Source organism: Lepidochelys kempii, chromosome 3 (assembly GCF_965140285.1).
Source record: "Lepidochelys kempii isolate rLepKem1 chromosome 3, rLepKem1.hap1, whole genome shotgun sequence".
In the NCBI taxonomy this organism is placed as follows: Eukaryota; Metazoa; Chordata; order Testudines; family Cheloniidae; genus Lepidochelys; species Lepidochelys kempii.
In genome coordinates this window covers 107811577-107834007 of record NC_136382.1, presented here as the reverse complement: position 1 = coordinate 107834007, position 22431 = coordinate 107811577, and the positions used below count along the sequence as shown (strand labels likewise).

The following is a 22431-nucleotide window of genomic DNA, read 5'->3' as shown; positions in this document are numbered from 1 at the left end:
ATCTAGGTGTCTATTACCCTCTGTCATGATTTTTCACACTTGCTATCTGGTCACCCTAGGCTAGCCCAAGCTACTTCCTGTGCTACCCTAGCAACACCGCTAACTTTAGCATACTAGCACATGTCTGTCTACCTGACCAGGAAACACCCTCAGAGATGCAATGTAAACATGCCCACAGTGTTGGTGGGTTACTCCCAGTTTTGGCTGCAATCTACCATGTTCCCAGCTTCCTAAGGAAATCTACCTATATTCTCCTAAAGCTATAGGTTGAGCAGATGAGCAGACATAGTCTCTTCACCTGTGGTATCTCCCCAGCTTTTTTGGTCTCCATGAGTCTATCATAATGTACAGAATGGGGCAGAAGTGTTGGAAGCCAGTGAAAATGAAATCTACTCACTTGCCTTTCACGTCAAGACAACATGTCCCCTCCAATTCACATTTATTACTGCAGCTAAGACAGAGGAGTAATCAGAGAGGGGGCCTGTGCTGCAGCAATACAAAGGGAGAGCAGAGATAGTCAGCCAAACACTGAAGAAATATCTATAACTGTCAATACGCACAGGAAAGACACTATCACTGATCTGAAGAGCTTACAATCTAAGATTCATTTATTTTCTGCAATATATTTGGCTTCAACTGGATGCTACTTTTTCGATCACTTTTGATATTTTTCTGTCTGGAACATCCCTTTTTGTTCAAGTTTGGCTCATGTTATGGCTGGCACTTAGGCAGTTGCCAACCAAATTTTCTTGAATGTATCACAGCCTTCCCAACTTCTACCGCTCACAGTAGATTGCTGGCAACTTTAAACCAAACACTTAGTATGGCCCAGAGCAGGATTAGTCATCTATTGCACCAAGGATTGAAGAGCAGACTCCTGTCTTTAGTGAATGCAGACAGCACTGACTCCATCTAGTCTGGGTTTTTTGTAATCAAGAACTGTTTTACTGACATTTATTTTAACTGTATTTCATCACTGAAAATCATAAAAAGAGGCAATAAAATGATACATTATTTTCACCTGAGATGAAAGTGCAAATGTAATTTACTGTATTTATAAGCTTTTTAGGCAAGAATTTTATGACTAAAACACTGTGGTAACAACTCCAGTATCCCAGCTGGTGATTTCTTTTAAAATGTGATAAAATCTTTTCATAATACTAAATGATGTAATCTACAAATAACTACACCATATACATGTACCAGAGGAAACAACCAGAAGAAACCAAATTCATATACAGTCAACCAAAGGAGGAAGAAGAATTAAAATTTGCTGTATGAGGAATGTGAGCTTCTAATATCTTTTGGGGTGATCTAAATACTTGCTTTAAACATTGTGTCCAATAACTGCCTGGATATCAATGGCTGTTGGGATGGGGCGTAGAAAGGTTTGGGATATGCATAGGTTGGCTAGTGTGCCTGAATGAGTGGTTTTTGCTTTGTTTGACCAAAAGAATTTTTCTTCTGTGTGCCCTGGAGTAAATACTTCCAGTGGCAAACATATTCTGAAAGGCATCCTCAGAAAGCAGAACCTGACAAATGGTGTATTGAAAGTACAGAACCTGAAGCTTTCCTTGTACAATGGAATCAACCGAAATCCTTCAGAAGCATCCAATTTGTTGACTTTAACTCCTGCTATCTCAGCAAACATTGTTCTTCAACACATGTGGAAATACTCTCTTTACTGTTCTTGTTCAGTTTCTTTAGAGTCAATGTACCACTTATTTTTTCCCACAAGCTCTATAGAGTGAACCCAGTCTTTGTCAGTGCTAGTCTATGAATGAGAACATCTTCCTTTGGTAACTTTTAAAGACTTGTGGTACATTTTGGAGGGTACAAATGACAGGCTCTCTGCCCACCAGTAACTGCGCACCTCATCCAAAGCCTACTGAGTCTTTTACACGATTCAATCAGTTAATCCATGTCTGAGTCAGGTTTCTTACTATAGTAGTTGTTCTGATGCTCTGTTGCACACACTTTCTTGTAGCAAGCACCTTGTGTGTAAATCCAACAAATGCTGGTGTACCAACACAAACTCTTGTTTCACTGTTGTGCCCTAACTTCAATGACAGTTCATACTCTCCCAAGACTGGAATTTATTCCTTAATATAGGATTTAACTCTTGTTTTTGACTTTTCATGCTTTATGCATTCTGGACCCACTCTATTTCAGTTTCTGCTTTATATTCATTTGTGTCTGTGTCCACAGGCACTGACTTTCTTCTTTCCTGGTGGGTGCTTCACCCCTGCTCCACCCTGAGGCCCCTCCTCTGCCCCCTCCCAAAAGGCCCCGCCCCTGCTCCACCCCTTCCCCCAAGCACATCCCACCCTTGCTCTGCCTCTTCCTGCCCCCACTCCACCCCTTCCCCCCAGCGCCTTCCGCTGAACAGCTGATCAGCAGGGATCAACAGGGTCCACCAAACAGCTGATCAGCAGGTGGCTGGTGGATGCTGAGCACCCACTATTTTTTTTCATGGGTGCTCCAGCCCCTGAGAACTCACAGAGTTGGCACTTATGTCTGTGTCTAGTTTTTATGTCACGTGTAGAATATTTCTATGTATTTTGTTAGCCATTCTTTATTGCATATATAAACGGCTCTTCCCTTTCACTCCATTGTTTTACTTTGCCTATATTTGCAAAGTGGTTTCTTTATGTTTGCTCTAATACTGGACATTTCCTATACTGAAGGTACCTGCCACATCACTGACATTGTCCCCTATTTGGTCTATTTTTTAACCTGGCCTTTTCATTTTCTGTCAACTTCTTCCTTGCTTGTTTAGGCATGGCGTTTACAGCCACATGCTCCATGCCTCTTTCAAGGGCTGTTACTTGTATTCCTCTGCAGCTTACGTGTCAGGTCCATTTCTGAGTAACTTTCCACTTATCCTTTTACTGCTGCACCCAAAAGCTATTCAGTCATTAATGAGGCAGTCTTTTAGCATTCTAGATTCACAAAACCTTTTTTATATTTATCATTGTGCTCTTTTATTGTTCCCTCTTCTTTCTGGAACTTTATCTGGCGTATCTATTTCTTTCATAGGAAACGGACACACATCATATATGTGTACTCACTGTGCATTATGTGTGGGGACAGTTGGTTTTGTAATGTTATACTTGGACCCAATTCTGCCACCTTACTTACTCCACAAGTAAATAGTAAAGTCCTAGTCAATGTAAGGTATTACTTAATACGAATAAGGGTGGAAGAACCTAGCCCATAGTGAAGAAGGATAGTCTTGTGGTTAAGGTACTGGACTGACTATCATGCAATTTCAGTTGTATTCCCAGATGCAGAAAAAGACTTAGATGTCTAACTCCTACTTTAGGCACCACTGGAATCCTCAGAACTCTTGCTCAGCTGCCGCTTAACCCTGGAGATGCCTAAATTTTCGTCATAAATGTCTCCTAGTTGCCTAACTTTCTGCCATTGAGAATGCTCGTAACACCTCAATCTAAGTGTCCAGCTTCCTAAACCCCACCAGGAGCCTCCAACCAGGTGAAATTAGGCATTCCTTTGTGGGACTTGATCTGGTAGGAGCTCTCAGAGCTTGCCGAAATCCACACAAACCAGCTGGAGTGTTCAGAGGGTAGGATTTGGATGCCAGCCCTTCCACAGACCTTGGGCAAGACACTTCATGTCCCTTCCTCAGCTGCCCCATGTATAAAATAAGAATCATACTTCACTGTTTCACAAGGTGGTATGAGGATAAATTCATTAATAATTGTGAGGAAGTCAGGTACTATGGTGAGAGGGCCCAGAAAACAAATAAAAATACATATAGTGCTATTCGCCCTGCCCCCACACACAAATCCTTTCTCTAAAATAAGATTCCCTTGTTCCCCTTCCAACAATGCTGGATTTAATCAAGACAGCCTGGTGAACTTTCTGGAGAGGTCACTGAAAATGATTTGTGGGGCTCCCCTCCGCTGGCAGGGGTGTGGGTGTGAATGTACTCTGACCAACCCTTTGTGAAAATAACATGTTATTTTCATAAGGCTTCAAATATGCTTTTAAAAAACTGTTTATAAATTGCACATTTTGAAAAGACACTAAGCACACTGGAAACTGGCATGGCCCTTGCCACCATTGTGAATGAAGACTGTATATGGTTCCAGGCTTCTGAACCCAGTGATTTGATTAAACCAGTTGAAACAATGTGGCTGTATTATTTACTCTGAGATTGACAGGTTTTGTACTCCTCTTATCAAAAACAACTTCATTTGTAAGCAGGGATATTTACAGGTCATTACTCCACAGTGATATTGACTAGGACATTTCTGATGGCATTTTTGAACAACAAAAGTTAAACAGCCAAGTTATTTATTTACATTACAAGAAGCCTCTGCTCTTTATGCAGACAACAGCAGATACTGAACTTTCCAAAATATTTTAAAACTCAGTGTGCATTACAGATCCATTACAAAGTCAATATTTAAGTCTCCTAGAGTATACTATATTAGATGTAGCTCAGTATTATTACCGAAGCACCACCCTATGCAATGCATAGCAATCCTATTACACATTGACAGCTTACACCCTAATGTCTTTGATGGAACTGTTATGATGTAGTATGTCATTTCCTAATAGGAATACTATGCAAAGCACAGCTGTATATTGACAAGCTCAACAAAAAACAGTTCTGGAGGACCTATTGTCGTGCATGCTGTCAATGCATACTGCATAATTCTACAGGAAATCTAAGAAAAGCATGCAGAAGATGTCCAGTTTATGTAATAATCATACTTTGCACTTATCTAGAGTAGGAGTATAGCCATTCTTGGGTCTGAGTGGGCCATGGCTCAAGCAATTAGCACCTTAGTACTCAGACTCACTCAAATCTGAGCCTGTGTGAATACTCTCAAATGGGAGGTGCTCTGTGGCCAGCCCAGGTCACGTGACTCAGCAACTCCGCCCCTTCCTACATGTTGTTTCTCCCCAGCCCTAGTCCAGGTGGTAGCGGCAGCAGCAGCAGAGGGAGCTGCATAGCTTCAGCTCTGACACCAGCGGTGCCTCCTCGCATTCCCCCCTATTCAAGCAATAACTTAGGGAGCCCTCTCCTTGCGTCAGAGGCTTTGTGAGGATGGGCCTGGGGAGTGACATTGGGGGGTGGAGCAAGGACCTCAAAATGCCCCATCCCCGACCTGGACTGAGCAGATATATGATGTATTCCGCCTTCCCCAGACTTTACTCCTGCCCCCAGCCCCAACACTCCTGGCTGGGTGTCTGAGCCAGTTGGTGCCTCCCTGAATCAGTGAAGGAGGGTCTCCTCTGATCCCCGCAGGGAGCGTATGCTGTGGCAGGTGGGGTGGGAGACAGAGACTGGCGCTCTGTGCTGGGGTCAGGCTAGGTGCCTGCATTGGTGCAATGGGGGGGAGGGGATTCATTGCCCGGCCATCATAAGTTGGGGATCACCCACATTTCAATTGCTAGCTATTCCAGTGATGCAAACACTTCAGTCTGAGGATCTTGAAATACCTTAATTAATTTAACCTCATAAATACCTTTGTGAGGTAGGTAAGTGTTACTATCCATATCTCATACTGGGGCATAGAGATGTTAAGTCACTTGCGAAGACCACACAGTAAGCCTACGATAGAGCTTAAAAAAGAACCAAGAGATCCTGTTTTCAGTCCTGAGCCTTATGCAAGGGGTTAGTTTTCTGCTTTTGTTTAGAAATATTAACAAAATTGGATAGCATCCAGTTATTGTGCTGCTCAAAGTCCATTTAACCATCCAAATTCACTAGAACTGGAGCATAAGTCAGGGAGGAAAGGAGAAAACTGCTGTCTTTGCTCTTGACTTTCCTTGATTCCATCCATTTAATCAGATTTGTGATAGAATTTGTATGGAGACTTTTTGCATTTACCTTTGAGAGAGAGAAAGAAATTGTTTCCCTTCAGACGTTGGTTCAGAGGTGTCACAGGATTGTGCCTTTATACAATTTAATGTATTCAGTGATAGCATAGGAGGAACTGCAGGACTGTAAAATACAAAAATAAAGTGACAGTTCTGATGCAAGGTAAAATGAGATTGTTCCTTTGGTACTGCCCTGGCTTCATCCAATGGGAAACTTCAGTCTTGAGCCTGCAAGCTTAAAAATAATCTAACACAAATTACTTCAAGAACAGGGCATTTTTATACTCAAAAAGGCTAAGCCACCTGGGGATGTAAGGAAGAGATACACTGTCCACATGGTGATATGTGGGGTGTTCAGAAGGTTTCTTGCCTCATAAAAAGTATATAATTTGCATTCAATTGTTTATTTCTTTTTCAGTATAATCCCATTGGACATCAAAAGCTTGGTCCAGTGCAGCTGCTGTTTGGCTATGCCTGTCCTGTAGAAAAAGTCATTTTCCTGCATGTCAACTGCTGCAATCATCTCATCATGGCAAATCTTTCCATGAGCTCTTCCTTCAACTTGGGGAACAGGCCAAATCTAGTGAATAGGCTGGATAGGGAAGCAGTTGAAAGCCACATCTGGTCGCTGTGGCCAGTGCAACCTCAGCACAGTCCCTGGAAAAATCATGGACCCGGTCCTCAAAGAATCCATTTTGAAGCACTTGGAGGAGAGGAAGGTGATCAGGAACAGTCAACATGGATTCACCAAGGGCAAGTCATGCCTGACCAACCTGATTGCCTTCTATGATGAGATAACTGGCTTTGTGGCTATGGGAAAAGTGGGGGACATAATATATCTTAACTTTAGCAAAGCTTTTGATACAGTCTCCCACAGTATACTTGCCAGCAAGTTAAAAATGTATGGATTGGATGAATGGACTATAAGGTGGATAGAAAGCCGGCTAGATCATCGGGCTCAATGGGTAGTGATCAATGGCTTGATGCCTAGCTGGCAGCCAGTATCAAGCAGAGTGCCCCAAGGATTGGTCCTGGGGCTGGTTTTGTTCAATATCTTAGTTAATGATCTGGATGATGGGGTAGACTGCACCCTCATCAAGCATGAGGATGACACAAAGCTGGGGGGAGAGGTAGATATGCTGGAGGGTAGGGATAGGGTACAGAGTAACCTAGACAAATTGGAGGATTGGGCCAAAAGAAATCTGATGAAGTTCAACAAGGACAAGTGCAGAGTCCTGCACTTAGGACAGAAGAATTCCATGCACTGCTAAAGGCTGGGGACCGACTGGCTAAGCAGCAGTTCTGCAGAAAAGGACCTAGGGGTTACAGTGGATGAGAAGCTGGACATGAGTCAACAATGTGCCTTCGTTGCCAAGAAGGCTAGTGGCATATTGGGCTGCATTAGTAGGAGCACTGCCAGCAGATCAAGGGAAGTGATTATTCCTCTCTCTTCGGCATTGGTGAGGCCACATCTGGAGTACTGCGTCCAGTTTTAGGTCCCTCACTACAGAAAGGATGTGGACGAATTGGAGAGAGTCCAGCGGAGGGCAACAAAATTGATTAGGGGGATGGAGCATGTGACTTATGAGGAGAGGCTGAGGGAACTGGGCTTATTTAGCCTGCAGAAGAGAAAAGTGAGGGGGGATTTGATAGCAGCCTTCAACTACCTGAAGGGGGGTTCCAAAGAGGATGGAACTCAGCTTTCTCAGTGGTGGCAGATGACAGAACAAGGAGAAATGGATTCAAGTTGCAGTGGTGGAGGTCTAGTTTGGATATTAGGTAAAACTATTTCACTAGGAGGGAGGTGAAGCACTGGAATGGGTTATCTAGGGAGGTGGTGGAATCTCCATCCTTGGAGGCTTTTAAGGCCTGGCTTGACAAAGCCCTGGCTGGGATAATTTACTTGGGGTTGGTCCTGCTTTGAGCAGGGGGTTGGACTAGACGACCTCCTGAGATCTCTTCCAACCCTGATATTCTATGATTCTATGACCCAGCCTTGATGCCTGCTGTCTCAGCTATGTGCCTGACTGGTGATGACCTGTCATTCATCACCATCTTGTGGACTACATTAACTTTCTCTGGTGTAGTGTCTCTGGGGTGTATCTGATCTTAGATCATCCTCTGTGCTGTTTCTCCCTTGCTTAAATTCAACAGCTCAGTTTTTCACTGTGGTATATGAAAGGGCATCATCCACCAGTGTTGACACCATGTCCTCATGGATTTCCTTTGGGGACAAGCCTTTCTTATGGAGGTACTTGATCACTGCTCCGATTTCATTCTTAATTTTTCAAATCTTTGGTGACTGACTCACCTCAACATGTCCTCATACAAGTTCTGCACTAATGAAAAAAATGGCTTCTAACAAAGAAACATGCTGAAGTATTAGTATTTGGATCTGTGAAATCTGTTGGGCCCTAGCATATCATTAAATGGGTCAGGCTCCACACTTTCTGAAGGACCCTCATATATGGCTATATTATACCTATATAGTGCAGGGACAGGCTTAATGTTTTCAGAGTCACTGGTGGAGAGTGTGCTTTCCCAAGCTAGTTACCACATATCTGTGTAACAAGTATAGCTTTGATACTCACAGTGCTATCTCCCAACAACCAGCTGGTGCACAGAGGTCAAACTGTATCCAGTCTTCCACCTTGTCCAGACGCTCCCTCTCTTTGGGGTGTTCAGTACTACTGGAAGTAAAGTATCCTCTCAACTCACTCTCCAGAAGTGCAGGCCACTAAATAGTGGTTACCTCCAACAAAGGTCCATTGGGGTAAGCGGATCCCTGAATCCTCCCGCCGAGCACACAGGGCAGGCAGCCATAATTTGTCCTTCATCTGTAGATGGTCATGCCTGAAAAGGGAGTTAAAACTGGATACCTGAGAGCAAAGATGGGAAAGCTTTCAAATGTCACTTATTTGGAATAAATAATTGATGTTTGCCTTTCTTAAATGTATTATGGGCTCATAATGCAACATAATTAATAGTGCAAGTCATATGAAACCTGCACAGCTTCAGGTACAATACCAGAGCACAAGGTACAGTTCAATGCATGCATTAAGGAAAGTCTAAGCACAACGGCTTCCACATCACATACATGAGGGTTGTTTAACTGTCAGGAAAGTAGCAGGAAAAAATGCCACAGGCTAATGGGCTGAGAGACTTAATGTCAGTTAATAACAGCTCAGGCAGATTATATGTGACTATGTCCCAAGAGAATTACAGGAGAGGATAAAAAAATATTCCAGGCTGCTACTGACATAGTTAATTTCTCAGCATATTTGTATTAATGCTCTGGGTGGCTATTGTATGTCTAATTATTTTCAGGGTGTTCAGAGCCATTGTGTAGGCATTCTTTTTTTAATGGCGTATCTAAATAATATAAACTATTTTACAAATTCAGAATTCACTTGCCAAGAATATTCTCTAGTAACCAAGTCAGGCCTGATTCATGAATGCACATGAACATGTGCTTAAGACCTTTTCTCATCAGGACAATACTTTAGCACTGACTTATCTTTAAGCATATGCTTAAATCCTATTGAGTCAAAGGGACTTATACACCTGTTTAAATGTTGTCCTGGATGGAGATGCTTTCCTGAATAGGCAGTTTAAATCTGAGTAGATAATATCTAGTGTACCCAAGGATGATTGAAGCTAGTTCTAACCATCTTTCATAAATGGGTCTGGTAATACAGGTAGGTTTCAGAGGCAACCTTTTGACGTTATTTTATTCTTATTCAGTCTCTTTTGAGATTTCCTGAAGAAGAGGAAGGAAGAAAATTCATGAAAGGCACTAAGCAAAGTCTTTGATGTTCTGGGTGCTGTTTACGCATATACTGAGGCACATGGTCCTAACATCATCTAACCTTTCATTTCCTGCTGATGGCTTGTCTATATGAACACTTAGTTCATGGCAATCTGGGGTGTAAATCCACTCCACACGAGCCTGCTGCACACTAAGGATGGGAGGTGTGATTCCTAACTTGAGTAAACAGTAAACCAAGGGTCTGTTGGCATTACAATAACGCATGGTTCAGATGAGTATTTGCCTCTAGTGGCCTGCAGAACCACAACCTGCCACCTTAGGCATATGACAGGATGTTTTGTGTGTGACTCTGTTGCACATAAAACACTGACTCACCAATTCCACTTGTCTGTATGTTCTTATCATGTGTACACTAAGGGTATGTCTACACAATGAAATTAAGTCAAATTTATAGAAGTTGGTTTTTTAGAAATTGATTTTATGTAGTCGATTGTGTCCTCCCCCCCACCCCACAAAATGCTCTAAATGCATTAAGTGCATTAACTCGGTGGAGTGCTTCCACAGTACCGAGGCTAGCGTCGACTTCCGGAGCGTTGCACTGTGGGTAGCTATCCCACAGTTCCCGCAGTCTCCGCTGCCCATTGGAATTCTGGGTTGAGATCCCAATGTCTGATGGGGTTAAAACATTGTCGCGGGTGGTTCTGGGTACATATCGTCAGGCCCCCGTTCCCTCCCTCCCTCCGTGAAAGCAAGGGCAGACAATCGTTTCGCGCCTTTTTTCCTGAGTTATCTGTGCAGACGCCATACCACGGCAAGCATGGAGCCCACTCAGCTCACTGTCACCATACATCTCCTGGGTGCTGGCAGATGCAGTACTGCATTGCTACACAGCAGCAGCCGATTGCCTTGTGGCAGCGGACGGTGCAATAGGCCTGATAACCATCGTCATCATGTCCGAGGTGCTCCTGGCCGCCTCGGTAAGGTCTGTCAGGAGCGCGTGGGCAGACATGGGCACAGGGACTAAAATAGGAGTGACTCGACCAGGTCATTCTCTTTAGTCCTGCTGGCAGCCCTATTGTACCGTCTTCTGGCGAGCAGGCAGAAGATGAGGATGGCTAGCAGTCCTACTGCACTGTCTGCTGCCAGCCAAAGATGTAAAAGATAGATGGAGTGGATCAAAACAAGAAATATACCAGATTTGTTTTGTATTCATTTGCTCCACCCTCCCTCCCTCCGTGAAATAAACGGCCAACAATCATTTCGGTGAGGTCTGTCAGGGGCACCTTGAAAAGTTTAATGGAGATTCAGTCCTGCCTGAAATACCAGGGGAAGGGATAGCTCAGTGGGTTGAGAATTGGCCTGCTAAACCCAGGGTTTCAAGTTCAATCCTTGAGGGGGCCATTCTTTCTGACAGTTGTTTTTGTTTCTCCTTGACGTAAAGCTTCCCTCTTTGTTGATTTTAATTCCCCGTAAGCCAACCCTGTAAGCCATGTCGTCAGTCGCCCCTCCCTCCATCAGAGCAACGACAGACAATCGTTCCACGCCTTTTTTCTGTGCAGATGCCATATCACGGCAAGAATGGGGCGCGCTCCGATCACTTTGGCAATTAGGAGCACATTAAACATCACAAAAAGTAAAGGAGGACTTGTGGCATCTTAGAGACTAACAAATTTATTTGAGCATAAGCTTTCGTGAGCTACAGCTCACTTCATAAAGCTTATGCTCAAATAAATTTGTTAGTGTCTAAGGTGCCACAAGTCCTCCTTTTCTTATTGTGGATAGAGACTAACATGGCTGCTACTCTGAAACCTGTCATTAAACACCACGCACATTATCCAGCAGTATATGCAGCACCAGAACCTGGCAAAGTGAAACTGGATGAGTAGGCGACATCAGTGCAGTAACGAGAGTGATGAGGACACGGACACAGACTTCTCTCAAAGCCCGGGCCCTGGCAATGTGGGCATCATGGTGCTAATGGGGCATGTTCATGCAGTGGAATGCCAATTCTGGGCCTGGGAAACAAGCACAGACTGGTGGGACCAAATCGTGTTGCAGGTCTGGGATCATTCCAAATGGCTGCGAAACTTTCACATGCATAAGGGCACTTTTATGGAACTTTGTGACTTGCTTTCCCCTGCCCTGAGACACAAGAATACCAAGATGAGAACAGCCCGCACAGTTGAGAAGTGAGTGGCGATAGCCCTGTGGAAGCTTGCAACGCCAAACAGCTACCAGTCAGTTGGGAATCAATTTGGAGTGGGCAAATCTACTGTGGGGGCTGCTGTGATCCAAGTAGCCAGCGCAATCAAAGATCTGCTGATATGAAGGGTAGCGAGTTGCAGGGGGGGAGGTTTAGGTTGGATATTAGGAAAAACTTTTTCACTAGGAGGGTGGTGAAACACTGGAATGCGTTACCTAGGGAGGTGGTGGAATCTCCTTCCTTAGAAGTTTTTAAGGTCAGGCTTGACAAAGCCCTGACTGGGATGATTTAATTGGGTATAGGTCCTGCTTTTGAGCAGGGGGTTGGACTAGATGACCTCCTGAGGTCCCTTCCAACCCTGATATTCTATGATTCTATGACCCTGGGAAATGTGCAGGTCATAGTGGACGGCTTTGCTGCAATGGGATTCCCCAACTGTGGTGGGGCCATAGACGGAACCCATATCCCTATCTTGGCACCAAGCTGGTGAGTACATAAACTGCAAGGGGTACTTTTCAATAGTGCAGCAAGCAATGGTGAATCTCAAGGGATGTTTCACCAACATCAACGTGGGATGGCCGGGAAAGCAGCATGACACTCGCATCTTCAGGAGCTCTGGTCTGTTTCAAAAGCCGCAGGAAGGGGCGGTGGAGGAGGGAAGCACCGGGAGGGGTGGTGGAGGAGGGAAGGACAAGGCCACACAGCACTTTAAAAGTTTACAACTTATTGAATGCCAGCCTTCTGCTGCTTGGGCAATCCTCTGGGGTGGAGTGGCTGGGTGGCCAGAGGCCCCCCCACTGCGTTCATGGGCATCTGGGTGAGGAGGCTATGGACCTTGGGGAGGAGGGCGGTTGGTTACACAGGGGCTGTAGAGGCGGTCTGTGCTCCTGCTGCCTTTACTGCAGCTCAACCATACGCTGGAGCATATTAGTTTGATCCTCCAGCAGCCTCAGCATTGAATCCTGCCTCCTCTCATCATGCTGCCACCACCTATCAGCTTCAGCCCTCTCTTCAGCCCGCCACTTACTCTCTTCAGCCCGCCACCTCTCCTCCCGGTCATTTTGTGCTTTCCTGCACTCTGACATTCTCTGCCTCCACGCATTCATCTGTGCTCTGTCAGTGTGGGAGGACAGCATGAGCTCAGAGAACATTTCATTGCAAGCGCGGTTTTTTTGCCTTCTAATCTTTGCTATCTTCTGGGAAGGAGAAGATCCTGTGATCCTTGAAACACATGCAGCTGGTGGAGAAAAAAAAAAGGAGGGACAGTGGTATTTAAAAAGACACATTTTATAGAACAATGGGTACACTCTTTCACGGTAAACCTTGCTGTTAACATTACATACATAGCACATGTGCTTTCGTTACAAGGTCGCATTTTGCTTCCCCCTACCGCATGGCTAACCCCTCCCCCCGGCTAACAGCGGGGAACATTTCTGTTTGCCACAGGCAAACAGCCCAGCATGGATTGTTCCCTTAAGAAAAGCACCCAATTTCAACCACGGGACCATGAATGATATCACTCTCCTGAGGATAACACAGAGAGATAAAGAATGGATGTTGTTTGAATGCCAGCAAACATACACTGCAATGCTTTGTTCTGTAATGATTCCCGACTACGTGCTACTGGCCTGGTGTGGTAAAGTGTCCTACCATGGTGGACGGAATAAGACTGCCCTCCAGTATATGTACTGGCCGCGAATGCCAGGGCAAATTAATCATTAAACACGCTTGCTTTTAAACCATGTATACTATTTTAAAAGGTACACTCACCAGAGGTCCCTTCTCTGCCTGGCGGGTCCGGGAGGCAGTCTTGGGTGGGTTCGGAGGGTACTGGCTCCAGGTCCAGGATGAGAAACAGTTCCTGTCTGTTGGGAAAACTGGTTTCTCTACTTGCTTGCTGTGAGCTATCTACAACCTCGTCATCATCATCTTTCTTGTCCCCAAAACCTGCTTCCGTGTTGCCTCCACCTCCATTGAAGGAGTCAAACAGCATGGTTGGGGTAGTGGTGGCTGAACCCCCTAAAATGGCATGCAGCTCATCATAGAAGTGGCATGTTTGGGGCTCTGACCTGGAGCGGCCATTTGCCTCTCTGGTTTTTCTGGTAAGCTTGCCTCAGCTCCTTAAGTTTCACGTGGCACTGGTTCAGGTCCCTGTTATGGCCTCTGTCCTTCATGTCCTGGGAGATTTTGACAAAGCTTTTGGCATTTTGAAAACTGGAATGGAGTTCTGATAGCACGGATTCCTCTCCCCATACAGCGATCAGATCCCGTACCTCCCGTTCAGTCCATGCTGGAGCTCTTTTGCAATTCTGGGACTCCATCATGGTCACCTCTGCTGATGAGCGCTGCACGGTCACCTCTGCTGATGAGCTCTGCACTCACCTGCAGCTTGCCACACTTGCCAAACAGGAAATGAAATTCAAAAGTTTGTGGGCCTTTTCCTGTCTATGTGGCCCAGGGCATCTGTGTTGAGAGTGCTGTCCAGAGGGGTCACAATGGAGCACTCTGGGATAGCTCCCGGAGGCCAGTACCGTCGAATTGCATCCACACTACCCCAAATTCGACCCTGCAAGGCCAATTTCAGCACTAATCCCCTTGTCAGGGTGGATTAAAGAAATCGATTTTAAGAGCCCTTTAAGTCGAAAAAAAGGCTTCGTCGTGTGGACGGGTGAAGGGTTACATCGATTTAACGCTGCTAAATTTGATCTCAACTCCTAGTGTAGACCAGGGCTTAGACCGTTGGCTTGCAACCCTGGGAACCTCACAGTCATTTTCTTTGGAACGTTCACCCAGCCTTTCATACCTCTCTGTGACATTGGAATAATGTTTGTTGTTATCAGTTTCACCTGCTGGTTTATTGGTGCTATGGGAAGCCTCATTCATCTCACAGTCAGGAGATCATATTTGTTGTCAGTTGTGCCTGCTTCTCTTTGAAGCACTTTACAAACTTAAAGTTATTTCCCTTATGTAGAAAACCAGCATAAGGTCTACACATCACATCACTTAAGCCTTGTTCTGAAGGCACAAGTATTGCATCGGCCCTGTGCTTGTCCTCTGCATAAAGATAAAATCTACTCCCTGGGAAGTAGAGGTTATTATCCTCATTATAGAGGTGAGGAACCTGAGGAAGAAAATGACTTGCCCAAAGCCTCAAAGCATCAGCACCATATTCCAGATTAGATGTCAAGAATAGCTGACTTCAGTGGGAGTCAGCATCATAGCTTGAATTAGTATTCAGGAACTTCTGACTCCTATTGTTAAACTCTGATCAGTAGACCACACCTCTCCTTTTTAAACATTTGGTCACTAGCACTGAATTATTTGATACAAGCAAGAGGTTTTGAGGAGAGAATTAAACTGAGGATGGTCATGAATAGTTATTTGCAAAATACCTACATGCACATTAAAAACCAAGCTACATCTGGTTTGTGCATTATGAAAGACATCTCAGCCATATCAAATATGAACCATGTTACTTTCAAGGTAGGATTGACAATTAACATTAAAAGCTTTAACATATGTGCACCAAGACAACTGCTTAAGCTAGCATTTCCCCAAATAACCATGACAAAATGACACCCTCTCAGAATGGCTCAAGCCCCAGAACCATATAAATGCAAGAAAACAGCTTAATAAGAGACAGCCAGCAACTTCTACTTCTTAGGGTATGTCTACACTATGAAATTAAGTCGAATTTATAGAAGTCGGGTTTTTAGAAATCGGTTTTATATATTCGAGTGTGTGTGTCCCCACAGAAAATGCTCTAAGTGCATTAAGTGCATTAACTCGGCGGAGTGCTTCCACAGTACCGAGGCAAGGGTCCACTTCCGGAGTGTTGCACTGTGGGTAGCTATCCCACAGTTCCCGCAGTCTCTGCTGCCCATTGGAATTCTGGGTTGAGATCCCAATGCCTGATGGGGCTAAAACATTGTCATGGGTGGTTCTGGGTAAATATCCTCAGGCCTCCGTTCCCTCCCTCCCTCCGTGAAAGCAGCAACAGACAATCGTTTTGCGCCTTTTTTCTTGAATTACCTGTGCAGACACCATACCATGGCAAGCATGGAGCCCGCTCAGGTAACCGTATGTCTCCTGGGTGCTGGCAGATGTGGTACTGAATTGCTACACAGCAGCATCAACCCATTGCCTTGTGGCAGCAGACGGTACAGTAGGACTGGTAGCCGTCATCGTCATGTCTGAGGTGCTCCTGGCCACGTCGGCCAGGAGCGCCTGGGCAGACATGGGCGCAGGGACTAAATTTGGAGTGACTTGACCAGGTCATTCTCTTTAGTCCTGCAGTCAGTCCTATTGAACCATCTTATGGTGAGCAGGCAGGCGATATGGATTGCTAGCAGTCCTACTGTACCATCTTCTGCCAGGCAGGCAAGAGATGAGGATGGCTAGCAGTCCTATTGCACCATCTTCTGCTGAGCAGCCATGAGATGTGGATGGCTTGCAGTCCTTCTGCACCGTCTGCTGCCAGCCAGAGATGTAAAAGATAGATGGAGTGGATCAAAACAAGAAATAGACCAGATTTGTTTTGTACTCATTTGCTCCGCCCCCATCTAGGGGACTCATTCCTCTAGGTCACACTGCAGTCACTCACAGAGAAGGTGCAGCGACATAAATCTAGCCATGTATCAATCAGAGGCCAGACCAACCTGCTTCTTCCAATAAGAACAATTACTTAGGTGCACCATTTCTTATTGGTACCCTCCGTGAAGTCCTGCCTGAAATACTCATTGATGTAAAACCACCCCCTTTGTTGATTTTAATTCCCTGTAAGCCAACCCTGTAAGCCATGTCGTCAGTCGCCCCTCCCTCCGTCAGAGCAATGGCAGACAATTGTTCTGTGTCTTTTTTCTGTGCGGACGCCATACCAAGGCAAGCATGGAGGCCACTCAGCTCACTTTGGCAATTAGGAGCACATTAAACACCACACGCATTATCCAGCAGTATATGCAGCACCAGAACCTGGCAGAGAGATACCGGGCAAGGAGGCGACGTCAGCGCGGTCACGTGAGTGATCAGGATATGGACATAGATTTCTCTCAAAGCATGGGCCCTGCCAATGCATGCATCATGGTGCTAATGGGGCAGGTTCATGCTGTGGAACGCCAATTCTGAGCTCGGGAAACAAGCACAGACTGGTGGGACCGCATAGTGTTGCAGGTCTGGGACGATTCCCAGCGGCTGCGAAAATTTTGCATGCGTAAGGGCACTTTCATGGAACTTTGTGACTTGCTTTCCCCTGCCCTGAAGCACATCAATACCAAGATGAGAGCAGCCCTCACAGTTGAGAAGCGAGTGGCGATAGTCCTGTGGAAGCTTGCAATGCCAGACAGCTACCGGTCAGTTGGGAATCAATTTGGAGTGGGCAAATCTATTGTGCGGGCTGCTGTGATGCAAGTAGCCCACGCAATCAAAGATCTGCTGATATCAAGGGTAGTGATCCTGGGAAATGTGCAGGTCATAGTGGATGGCTTTGCTGCAATGGGATTCCCTAACTGTGGTGGGACCATAGACGGAACCCATATCCCTATCTTGGCACCGGAGCACCAAGCCGCTGAGTACATAAACCTCAAGGGGTACTTTTCAATAGTGCTGCAAGCTCTGGTGGATCACAAGGGACGTTTCACCAACATCAGTGTGGGATGGCCAGGAAAGGTACATGACGCTTGCATCTTCAGGAATGCTGGTCTGTTTCAAAAGCTGCAGGAAGGGACTTTATTCCCAGACCAGAAAATAACTGTTGGGGATGTTGAAATGCCTATAGTTATCCTTGGGGACCCAGCCTACCCCTTAATGCCATGGCTCATGAAGCCGTACACAGGCAGCCTGGACAGTAGTCAGGAGCTGTTCAACTACAAGCTGAGCAAGTGCAGAATGGTGGTAGAATGTGCATTTGGACGTTTAAAGGCGCGCTGGCGCAGTTTACTGACTCACTTAGACCTCAGAGAAACCAATATTCCCACTGTTATTACTGCTTGCTGTGCGCTCCAAATTTCTGTGAGAGTAAGGGGGAGTCGTTTATGGCTGGGTGGGAGATTAAGGCAAATCGCCTGGCCGCTGGTTTCACGCAGCCAGACACCAGGGCGGTTAGAAGAGCACAGGAGGGCGCAGTACGCATCAGAGAAGCTTTGAAAACCAGTTTCATGACTGGCCAGGCTATGGTGTGAAAGTTCTGTTTGTTTCTCCTTGATGAAACCCCCTGCCCCTTGGTTCACTCTACTTCCCTATAAGCTAACCACCCTCCCCTCCTCCCTTCGATCACCACTTGCAGAGGCAATAAAGTATTGTTGCTTCACATTCATGCATTCTTTATTCATTCTTCACACAAATAGGGGGATGACTACCAAGGTAGCCCAGGAGGGGTGGTGGAGGAGGGAAGGAAAATGCCACACAGCACTTTAAAAGTTTACAACTTTAAAATTTATTGAATGCCAGCCTTCTGTTTTTTGGGCAATCCTCTGTGGTGGAGTGGCTGGTTCACTGGAGGCCCCCCCACCACGTTCTTGGGTGTCTGGGTGTGGAGGCTATGGAACTTGGGGAGGAGGGCGGTTGGTTACACAGGGGCTGTAGTGGCAGTCTGTGCTCCAGCTGCCTTTGCTGCAGCTCAACCATACACTGGAGCATACTGATGTGATCCTCCAGCAGCCTCAGCATTGAATCCTGCCTCCTCTCATCCCGCTGCCGCCACATTTGAGCTTCAGCCCTGTCTTCAGCCAGCCACTTACTCTCTTCAGCCCGCCACTTACTCTCTTCAGCCCACCACCTCTCCTCCCGGTCATTTTGTGTTTTCCTGCACTCTGACATTCTCTGCCTCCACGCATTCGTCTGTGCTCTGTCAGTGTGGGAGGACAGCATGAGCTCAGAGAACATTTCATCACGAGTGCGTTTCTTTTATTTTCTAATCTTCGCTAGCCTCTGGGAAGGAGAAGATCCTGTGATCATTGAAACACATGCAGCTGGTGGAGAAAAAAAAGGGGACAGCGGAATTTAAAAAAACACATTTTATAAAACAGTGGCTACACTCTTTCAGGGTAAACCTTGCTGTTAACATTACATACATAGCACATGTGCTTTCGTTACAAGGTCGCATTTTGCCTCCCCCACTGTGTGGGTACCCCCTCAACCCTCCCCCCTCCCCGTGGCTAACAGTGGGCAACATTTCTGTTCAGCCACAGGCAAACAGCCCAGCAGGAACGGGCACCTCTGAGTGTCCCCTGAAGAAAAGCACCCTATTTCAACCAGGTGACCATGAATGATATCTCACTCTCCTGAGGATAACACAGAGAGATAAAGAACGGATGTTGTTTGAACGCTAGCAAATATACACTGCAATGCTTTGTTGTACAATGATTCCCGAGTACGTGTTACTGGCCTGGAGTGGTAAAGTGTCCTACCATGGAGGATGCAATAAGGCTGCCCTCCCCAGAAACCTTTTACAAAGGCTTTGGGAGTACATCCAGGAGAGCCACGAATGCCAGGGCAAATTAATCCTTTCGCATGCTTGCTTTTAAACCATGTATAGTATTTTAAAAGGTACACTCACCAGAGGTCCCTTCTCCACCTGCCAGGTCCAGGAGGCAGCGTTGGGTGGGTTCGGGGGATACTGGCTCCAGGTCCAGGGTGAGAAACTGTTCCTGGCTGTCAGGAAAACCGGTTTCTCCGCTTGCTTGCTGTGAGCTATCTACAACCTCCTCCTCCTCCTCATCATCATCTTCTTCGTCCCCAAAACCTGCTTCCGTGTTGCCTCCATCTCCATTGAAGGAGTCAAACAACACGGTTGGGGTAGTGGTGGCTGAACCCACTAAAATGGCATGCAGCTCATCATAGAAGCGGCATGTTTGGGGCTCTGACCCGGAGCAGCCGTTCACCTCTCTGGTTTTCTGGTAGGCTTGTCTCAGCTCCTTAAGTTTCATGTGGCACTGCTTCAGGTTCCTGTTATGGCCTCTGTCCTTCATGTCCTGGGAGATTTTGACAAATGTTTTGGCATTTCAAAAACTGGAACCGAGTTCTGATAGCACAGATTCCTCTCCTCATACAGCGATCAGATTTCGTACCTCCTGTTTGGTCCATGCTGGAGCTCTTTTGCAATTCTGGGACTCCATCATGGTCACCTCTGCTGATGAGCGCTGCATGGTCACCTAAAGCTGGCCACGCTGGCCAAACAGGAAATGAGATTCAAAAGTTCGCGGTTCTTTTCCTGTCTACCTGGCCAGTGCATCTGAGTTGACAGTGCTGTCCAGAGCGGTCACAATGGAGCACTCTGGGATAGCTCCCGGAGGCCAATACCATCGAATTGTGTCCACAGTACCCCAAATTCGACCTGGCAAGGCCGATTTAAGCGCTAATCCACTTCTCAGGGGTGGAGTTAAGGAAATCGATTTTAAGAGCCCTTTAAGTCGAAATAAAGGGCTTCATCATGTGGACGGGTGCAGGTTTACATCGATTTAAGGCTGCTAAATTCGACCTAAAGTCCTAGTGTAGACCAGGGCTTAGAGGCATTTTGATGTATGTTTGTCCAGAGTGATAAGCACCATAAAAATGTCTATCTTTAAAATAATAGATACATTTCCTGACTCAGTGTACATTATTAATCCATGTAGTCTCACCTTCTGCTCTTTCTGATTTAGGTGGCCTTCTCAAAGAATCCAGTTATTCTCATAATAGTGTGTGTACAGGCGCATATGGGAGATGGATGAAGGCCTGCCATTTGCATCTCCAGCACAAACTTCGCTCAGATCTTTGCAGACTTTTGTTCTTAAGAGCTATGTCAAAATCTTTCATTAATTTGCCTTTACTGCCACCAGGGTGGAAGAAATCTTGGTCATTACCATCTAACAAAAAAGAGACAAAGGCAGTAGGATTTCAAACAATCCACTGATTCACACGCACATTAATAAGAGGCTAGGAGGATACTGAGGAAAAACATTTTCACTAGGAGGGTGATGAAGCACCAGAATGCGTTACCTAGGGAGGCGGTGGAATCTCCTTCCTTTGAGGTTTTTAAGGTCAGGCTTGACAAAGCCCTGGCTGGGATGATTTAGTTGGGGACTGGTCCTGCTTTGAGCAGAGGGTTGGACTAGATGACCTCCTGAGGTCCCTTCCAACCCTGATATTCTATGATTCTATGAATATTGTGTATGCCTCCCTCTCTTCAGCACTTGAGAAGAATAGCAGCATCTCAATTATTTTCCAAACACTTCAGAGTCTTGTCAGAAAACAAAAGACTGGAGATACCCATAGCTAGCAGCATTCCAGTCCTTGGTGGGTTAACAGTCTGGTCTCCTCAGTTTCTGGTGAGATTGGATACAGGCCACAGTTTTCCTAAGTGGTACAGATTGGTACTGGAATCGGCATATAAAATATCCATTCCCTGGATCTCTACAAGATGTTCACACTACAGGGCACAATCTTCTCCTCATAACCCAAGCTAAGTCAAGTAAGAATTTACAACCTCTCACCTCATTAAGCTGTACCCCATTCTCTCTTTAACTGAGACAGAATCCCAGTTTAAAGCTCTCCCCATCTAGGTCCATAAAATAGACGGATGCGGATACAGCAGCAAAATGAGGACAGACACATGCATGGTATTAAGCAGCAGGTCACAACTTTTATTCAACTTTAACAATGGGGCAGGGCGCTACCCACCCATCACCCATACCAGGCATTTAACTGGTTCCAGTGTGTGGGTTATAGGGCTCCTTACGATATAACCCATAGCACAAGGTAAGGTCTCCTCAGCCTCCCCCCAAAGACTTAGCTATCTCTGAGGCCTAGCACCCTCCCCAATGTGAGGGGGACAGAGGGTGCAGCTGGGTGTGGACCTCGGTCTGTAAGGGCCACACGGTCTGACCTCAGCCTGCAAAGGCCACAAGGTCTCATCCTATCCCATGAGCCCCAGGCCCATCACCAAAATCCCAGGTCTTTTACCTCTGGGCACTGTTCATTTTATTCTCTTAACTGCACTGAGAACTGGCCACAGGAGGTGCCAGCAACTAGATTTTGCTCACTCCCGCACCCAACGATGCTGCCTGGTATCACACACTACCTGCCCAATCCATGCCCTCACGTTCCATAGCCATATCTGAGCACCTCCATCTGACAAATGTATGCTATCATCCCTGAAAACTTCAGGCCAATTGTAGCAGACATCCCTAAGCTGTATCACTGAACCCCCTTGTCTCCAGGATTATCTTGGTGATCTCCCTATTTACTTTCTTTCTAGCCTTGCACACATGAACTGGGTCTGCTCCCAACCCTAGCCTATCAGTGAGTGCAGAAGTGACATGAGCTGATCCCACTTCATGCCTCTTTTGGATGCAAACAGCTTCAGCCCTGAAGCCCAGCTAAGATCCAGCTGCCATCCTTGCTGACCTTTTGTGGGCCCAATGTACTATAGTGAGCCACAAATCCAGATGTTGTATATCTCTGGGTAGCTTCTAAAACAAACAAGCAAATTGGGTTAGTTATCTTTTGCCGTTCCCTGACATCTTTTCCTTGGTGTGGACATAAGTCCTGTAACACCTTGATTTCCAGCACCCTTTTTCCTACATCTGCCATGGGCCAAAACCCTTTGCAGCCACTGACATCATTGCTC

At 45.9% G+C, this 22431-nt stretch overlaps 1 long non-coding RNA gene across 1 annotated transcript in view; it reads right to left on the bottom strand.

Annotated features, from left to right (window-relative positions):
• Positions 1 to 8625: 8625 nt before the first annotated feature.
• Positions 8626 to 22431, bottom strand: part of LOC140908265 (uncharacterized) — a 36008-nt gene continuing 22202 nt past the window's right edge. Inside the window, exon 3 of the long non-coding RNA XR_012157816.1 lies at positions 8626 to 8709. This is a non-coding gene — a long non-coding RNA (uncharacterized LOC140908265). The remainder of the gene's footprint in view (positions 8710 to 22431) is intronic.